Source organism: Spinacia oleracea, chromosome 6, assembly GCF_020520425.1.
Source record: "Spinacia oleracea cultivar Varoflay chromosome 6, BTI_SOV_V1, whole genome shotgun sequence".
Lineage (NCBI taxonomy): Eukaryota > Viridiplantae > Streptophyta > Magnoliopsida > Caryophyllales > Amaranthaceae > Spinacia > Spinacia oleracea.
Window position 1 is genome coordinate 73,462,216 of NC_079492.1, and position 8,215 is coordinate 73,470,430.

Below are 8,215 nucleotides of genomic sequence, written 5' to 3' on the forward strand. Positions count from 1 at the left end.
GAGACTAAGTGAGCCTCGTTTGGCAGGCCTATAGTGGACCTTTAATTTTAGTGGGCCTAGGGTGGACCTTTAATTTTAGTAGGCCTAGGGTGGACCTTTTAAATTGTCTTACTTTGCAAGAGTATTTAGTCGTTTCTTAAAATGTGAAAATAGCGTAGATTCAAAATGTTATTTTTACCTTATTGAAATTTAACGAAAGAATTACATCGAAAACAATTTTTTTTGCTTCTTTTCAGATTCCAGTTTTCGGAATTTAATTGGAAGTTGTGATTTAGACTCGAACTTTCATTAACTTTTCTGATTATAACCCGTGTATGAATACAAGGAGGTGGCCTAGACTCAAAATAATGACGTGGCGTAAGCCTATAATACTTGACCAAGCAACTCTCAGACTTAGGCTAATTGGACCATAACTTTCGTTGGTTGACACTTTAGATTTTTACCCTTGGGTGTTCATTTGTCATGCGCCATTTTGCTTAATGTTGGCAAGGTAGTTAATTGGGGAGATCGAATTTTTATTTTTGCAAGGCTAGCATCATTAGTGCGGCTTCTCTCTTAGTGTGTATTGCTTTACCCCAATGGTAGCCTTATGGCATGCCAATTTGGGTATTTTCATGGTTTGTCATGTTGCATTCATGGAAAATCTTTTAGTCCGTACTTAGGAGTATTTCAAGGAGCGAGTGGCTCAAGAGGACTATGATGGTCGTGACCCAATGTGATCATACGCCTTGAGGCCATTAATTTTATTTTTTGCCAATGGTATTGACGCCTTAGGTTCACTTTGGGGGTTGTGCGACTATGGAGGAATGATTTTCAGAATATGACTGTTTCCATTTTGCAAATAGTTGAATTAAATAATATATTCTTTTTATTGGTGAGAGAGAGTATTGAGGCCGTGGATTCTTAGCAAGGGATGACAATTACATATGGGTGCTTATTGATTTAAATGTTAGGAGGGGAGACTCAATATGGTTTAACCTTTTAACTTGCAGAACGACACCAAGCATTAGGACCGATTCTATGGATAAGACAACTAAGACTTAGGATTTGGATTGTACTTTGGCATAGCCTAGTCTAGACTCGGATTTATTTGAACATTTTTTTTTCTTGAAGACTTTATTCGAACATTATTTTTTTGAATATTTTTCCCATGTGACATTCAAGGTCGTTTAATTAGCATGCTCGGTTTTGGTGCCGAGCATTGTCGTCGTAGGAGGCCTAACAACGACACCAAGAGTTATTCTTTTTTATGAGTCGCTTTTAGAATCGAGTGCTTTTCTTACGCCTTCGTAGCAATTCTTTTTTACGAACGTTTTTTGGTGCTACGTGTTTTTTCTTTTGCGCGGGCACCGAGGCTGCTGCGCCTGACCAGAAGGCCAAGCAGCAACTTCAGCGCCCAGCGTCGGGCGTGAGAAAATCTGGCGCCCAGCCAGGGGCGTTGAAAATGCGTCCCTGGCTGATTCTCGTTTTCTGTTTGCGTCTACTTTTGTTTATGCGACTTCGATTTGCGTGCTTGCCTAATAATGTCCTTTACGCGTTGTGCAGCGTTTGTGGGATTCGTTACAGGCCATCCCGAGGGTCGCTTATTTTGTGGCGATCATTCGGGTTTGCGGAACACGTATTTCGGTATAACTCTTTGGCAAATTAGTCTATGAATGTTTGGGCAATTTTTAAGGTCGTTGGTTTTCTAGGATAGTTTGTCACACAATCACATATTTCGCTACACATAACTAACATTCATCATGAGGCGATAATAACATGTCATGTAGTTTATGATAGGCTTCTATGGGTAGTTATTTGCGCTTGGTTTGGTACCTCTTCTATCGTAGATCCAACACATGCCCCGGTCGAGGTAGTGTCTTCAACAGACGAATTTCGCCCAAGAGGCCAACCCGCAAGTGCAAGCCAAGGGGGCATGCAGGCGAGAGGGACCTAGTGGGCGAGCGATTGGGTTTGGGACGGGTGTACTACTAGCAAAAGTTCCGAGTGGACAACATTCGAAGCGTATGCACCCCCCGATTGGCGATGGGTATCCTTAGTCCAAACTCCCTGAGGGAGCCAAGATTCATTATGCGGTTCTGCCCGTTCACATTAATATGCTGATTTTCAGGTCGTCCCAACTTGATGGGGAAATAAACGCGGGGTAGGATCGTTTCACCCTTCGGCTATTTTGATTACCTACAAGCACGAGTATTTCCTTCACTATCCCCAGTGGAGTCGCCACTGTGAGGGGGTCGAAAAAGCACGAGGCTAATGCGTGACCTCGTCCCTCGTGGGTGTGACGCTTCTTTTTGTCAAATCAAGTGTAATTGGATTTCCTGTGAGTTTACACCCAATTGACTAGTAATATAGGAGTCGTCATTCAGTTTTTAACGACAATGAGAAAAACTGACAAAACCCGGTTATCGTGACATAAAGGGAGTGCAATTATGTTTGACCACGACGGCCGTAGGTTCCCTTGTGATCCCTGGTGGTGGGGATCGCTCAACGTACACCCGCAGGGTAGAGATTGAGGGTTCGGAGGACTGTAACTACTGAGAGGAGTACTCGCTCTTTGATAACTCCAGAGGCAGGATATCCTTACTAGCTCAGCATAAATAATTGAAGGGACATGCGTTAACTATTAAACTAATCTGAGTTGATTTTAACAATATGCAACATATAGTACTAGATCGAGCGCGATTATCTGATTTAGATTGTTTTAAGGGACCTAGCATGATAATCCAATTTCCCAAAAATATCATATTTATTAAGCGTGATCGAACAATCAGATTTAGTTAGTTTAACAGTTCATAAAAGGGCGAGGAAAACAATTAAACCATGGAAAAGGGACACATTACGACGCACCCTTGAGAGGTGCGTCACGGTTCTCAGAAAACTAACCACTTTGACTTTGCTATTTCTCCTTTTATTTAACGAATCTCAAATTATGGGACGGGATACGTTCTGTTCGATTTATGGATCGATTGCGACAGAACGCGTGATCAGTTTTGCAGCGTGAGGCTTAGGCTTAGGGGTTTAGAGTCAATACTCATAATAATAATTGTTTGTTGTCCTCTTCACGTCGGCTTTAGGGGTCTATTTATAGGAAAGAGTGGCGTAGAAAGATAGATTTTCAGGAATTTGAATACGAAACGGATTAGGAAAAGAATCCGTCCCAGGTATTTTCGGCGCCCAGCTCTGGGCGTCAAAGATTTCGGCGCCCAGGGCTGGGCGTTGAAAATAGGGTCTGGCAGAATTCTTTGTCAGATTGGACTCTAGAGTACGGAGTTCATTAAGAGACTTAATCCGAGTTATTTGGTGCGTATCAATTTACGACGGAATGCGTCTGGGCCCTTTACGAACTCTAGGTTCGTTATGAGTTTAATTAATACGTTAACTCTTTTATCGAACTGCGATAGGAATATAATTCCTTTTACAATTTCTATCTCTTTTAGGATTTATGTTGGAGTGCAACACCTAATTCTGACAGGTTTCTATCTTTTTATTCTTACTACTTTTAGCAACTACCCTTTACGACAGTTACTATTTTTAGCAGGTTTCTATAAATAGCAGGCTTCGGGTGAAATGAAAAGGGTGATTGAGATTCGTTATTTTATAGGACATGCGTTGCCAAGTGGAGATTTTATGTTCTCATCATTGAACCTTCCCTTTCGGGAATGGGGACAAAAGTAGGTGTCTACAGATGGCAGCGGTTACATTTGGATGATTAAGTGTGGAGCGCCATATTAACTACCTTTATTAAGCCTAATTATGTGTATTAAATTATGAACGTTACATTCCTTGTGTAAAGCCTATAAAATGGCTTAGACGACTCTTTTGTATAAAAAAGTTCTACTTGCTAATAATATACTCACTTATGCTCTTATGAATTACTCTTGTCACTTTGCATTATCTAGCTCAATAGATTGATAGCACCATCCTCAAGACAAGTTCAGTCTAAGCAAAATTTGTCCAAAACAGCTGCTCGTGCTCGCTTCCTTGTCGCCCAGCCAAGGCTCGCTAGGCCTTGTGCTCGGAGCTGACACTAGGCCTTTTGTCGGTGCTGACATGTCATCTTTTCCGCGGAGGTATTAGATATGCACTGACCCTATCTTCTTACAACCTGAAAAACAAGAATATTCCCGAAAGAATATTCTCTCCGATGTCTAAGTAAGCATTTGATAGAGAGAGAAAGTTGTTTAGAGAGAAGTTAGAGCAGAATAATTAAGGTAGGTGAAAATGAATTGATTGCCCTTTTTTCCTTGGGATGTGGGCTATTTATAAGATTAGGGTTTTGAGATTTGTTCTTCAAACCCTAGTTTACCTGATTGGCCAGCCTCGGAGATGAGGGCACGTGTCCTCAGCAGGCATGCAGATAAAGGATTCTAACAGGCTAAGTAGCGCTTGGGCCTTCGCCTGTCTTTGGCCATCTTTACCTTGTGATCCAGCTTACGTACGAGACTTATGTTTGGCCCCGAGTGTGGGACACTTGGGATGGAGGGTGCCACCTATTGCGTTCCAATTGGTCAAGGGTGGACTAGTACATATTTTAGCCACATCATTTGCCACTCAAGAAGGGTGAAAACCTCTTACTTAGTTATTACCCTTATTTATTCTTCCCCTGATGTTGTGACCTACACTCTTACCCCTCTATATATATCAGGCCATTTTGAGTTTTACTCCCTTTCATTTTTTAAAGTCTTTGGGAGCTATTGGGTGAAGGCGATTTCCGGCATCAATCGACCACCAGCAGACGATTCTCGACCACCGTAGAGTGCAAACATGTTCTAAAGAATTTCCAATCTTCCATTTTGAAAAATAAAGGAATCTAGGAGCATTTTTCCTTTTGATTCAAAAGGTAATTCTCTCACTTTAGGAAAACTGTTTAGTATCTCGTTGTTTTTTCTTTCTTGTAGCGAGCCGTTATGGTTGTTTGAGGACGAAGACCTTGTATCAACTACTTCAATTCTTCTTAGCAAGGCTAATGCCCCTCGTTTTAAGCCAGCCCTTCGGCTTATGCAGGACACCATGGTAAAAATAAACGAAGACCCTAACTTTGAGTGCGAGTGTTCATCTCAGGTGGAGGATGAGGAAAGTATGGAATCAAGACGCTTTGGGAGAGCGGCATCTTCCTCTTCGAGGAGTGAATAGGGAAATCTTCCTCCAAACCTAATTTTTTCTCTACAGTCGTGGCTTGATTATCTGATGGAGGAAGGAGCAGCATATAGGGACTCATTGAACCCGGGAGAGGGGTACGACCTGAGGATGCCGGGAGGCATTGACTGCCCCACCACCGTCCTGATAAAGGGGGAGTTTGCTTCCTACGCCTCTACCCTAAAGCTAGGGCTGAGGTTTTCTCCTCACCCATTCGTATTAGAGATGTTGGACGGCTACAATATAGGCGGTAATCAGATGACACCTAACTCCTGGGCCAGTGTCTTCGGGTATATCTCTAAGTGAGAACACGAGGGCATTATTCCTTCTTTCCCAGCCTTCCTCAGGTTGGTGACTCCGTCCAAAGTCCCCGGAGCGGCGGATGGGTGGCTTGCCCTTAGTTATAAGGGTTCTTATAGGACAGTGGTAGGGAAGGCGTACAAAGGGCACCACTGGTGGAAGAAGTGGGTCATTATTCATACGACTAATGAGGTGATGTATCGGCGGATGGGTCGCTGGACGAAGAAACCTCGCTTTGCGGGGAAGAGCCATCCCCTGCCCCCTATTTCTGCAAACGATTGGGGGAGAATCTCCTCTCTCTTCAGAGCCTAACTGTACGCTGTGGACTCGAAGACGGCGTGGGTGCCAGAGGGTTGGTTGTCCCACCCAGATCAGTTCGAGGATATAGTCTTCCTCTCGGTTGTGGGCTTGTGTCCGTATATGCCGAGAGGTGATGGTTTTAAATTGGCTCATCTTCAACATTTCATTACATATAGTCTTTAACTTGTGTTTCTCTTTTTCGGACGAAGCTATGGAGAAATTGGATGACGCTTCCAAAGGCAAGGTTGATATGCCGGCATGGTTGGCCGAGGTTCTTAGTGAAAGCACTCTCAAGGCCATGGAGAAGCAGGGAGAAAAGTAAGGGGAGGACGCAGCCACCCTCCAGACGGGTACCAAAAAGGTAGGCGTCATTGTCATATGGGGTTTGGTCTTTTTGCAGTGTTACTAACATCGTTGCTTTCGATCTTCAGGTGGTGGAGAGCGTCCCAACCACGGTTATGCAATCTGCAAAACGTAAGGCGGGAAGGACTGGCAAGCCACGATTCCGAGTCCCTTAAGATCCGGAGGTGGAGTTGTCCTTAGAGGTGGGGACGCCCTCCAAGCGGCCGAGGACGAGCCTGACGGGAACCTTTCCTTCTAAGGACGTACAAGATTTTCTTTACCAAGATCCTTTGGGAAGCATTCCGGAATCCGTCTGCCGTAACATCCCCATGAAGGAAATAATGCCCTTGGTCCAAGTATGCATTCAATGCTAAGTCTAATAAATGCGGTTCAGTATTAATTAATTATACAAGTTAATAATTTAGTGAGATCAAGTGAGCTGTATGCCTAGCTAGAGGCCGCTTCAGTTCAAGTGGAATTAATAATATTAATCCACAGCTTACTCTTGACTGAACCCGTAGGGTCACACAAATAGTACGTGAACGGATCAAGTATTTAAGTGAATTAAATACTCCATTTATGGATATTCAGAATCGACGGATCTCGGTTCCAGTGGGAGCTGAAATCATCAGAAGGCAAATTGTGAATACTCCGGAAAAGATGATATTGCCGAAAACGGAAATATGGATCGTATCGGAAATATAAATTTTATCCAAGTCGTAGATGTTGCCGGAAACGGAAACATGGTACGTATCGGAAAATATTATCGGAAATGGAAATATTGCCGGAATCGGAAATATTGTCGGAAATGGAAATATTGCCGGAATCGGAAATATTATCGGAATCGGAAATAAATTCCGGAAACGGGAATATTAAATATTTGTTCGAAACGGAAATAAATTCCGGAATCGGAAATATTAAATATTGTTCGAATCGGAAATGAATTCCGGAATCGAAAAACGAAACGGAAGCGCGACGTACGAAATACACATCGGACGAGCTTGCTAGACGCAAGGCCTAGCACGAAGCTAGGCCCGCGCCTAGCGAGCAGCAGCAGCAGCGAAGCCCACCAAGCAAGGCAGGCCCAGCCAAGCACGGAGCAAGCCCAGGCCCAGCCGAGCAAGGCAAGGCCATCAGCAGCATCACCCTTCCTATGGGCCGCGTGACTGCCTGCTGGGCCGAGCCGCGCGCACAGCACATTCCTTCGTGGGCTGTGCGTATGTGTGTGTGTGTGTGTGTGTGTTCGGGAAACGCTACGAATCCTTAAACGCTTAGGATTGTCCGATTAACAGTTTTCCTAAATCCACGAGAGTTAGTTGTTTGATTAAACACTTAATTCAAAGGATTAATTTTAATAGAATTCTAATCGAATTAGTAAATTGAATCCTAGTGGAAATCTAAAGTCCGATATTTCCACCGTATAAATAGGTGATACATAATCACAATTTATAATACATCAATCACAAGTATTCATATAGTTTAAGATTAAACTAACTTAATAATTTGCCAATATAATTAAGTTTCGAATAACATAAAACCTTAGACTATATTCTAGTTAATTGAAACTAAGGCGGATCCGAACGTGCTGTGGACTATCTACGGAGGGACGACACTTGGAGTCCTAAACTTGTTCTTGTTCGGCTCGAAAGCAGCTAGGGAAGGCACGCTTCACATGTATGTATCCTAAATTATGCTAATTGACTATGTGGCAATTAATTTGGATTCCTTGCTTTATGGTTTTTCCGCATGAAATATTTGTTTTATATTTGTCATAACCTAACAGTGGTATCACGAGCCTCTAATTAATTCCATGATCAATTATAATTAACATGGTTAAATTTTATAAATTTGCAATGAATTAAAGGAGTGATTAATTTCGTTGAATGTAATTCATTGCAAATTTGTGCGATTATTTAATTATATGTTCGCAGGATTTTCGGCAGTTTAGTCAATAATGGTTGGAATTGTATAATTTTATAGTGAATTTCGCATGTAAACGGCGTTTTAAAATTTTGACTAAAATCAAAGATTTAATGCCGAACCCAGAATCCCCAAATTCGAAGCCTAACTATGACTTTTCGGAGGTTTTAGTTTTTCAAACGCAAAATTTATAATTTTTATGATGTTAAATTAAATG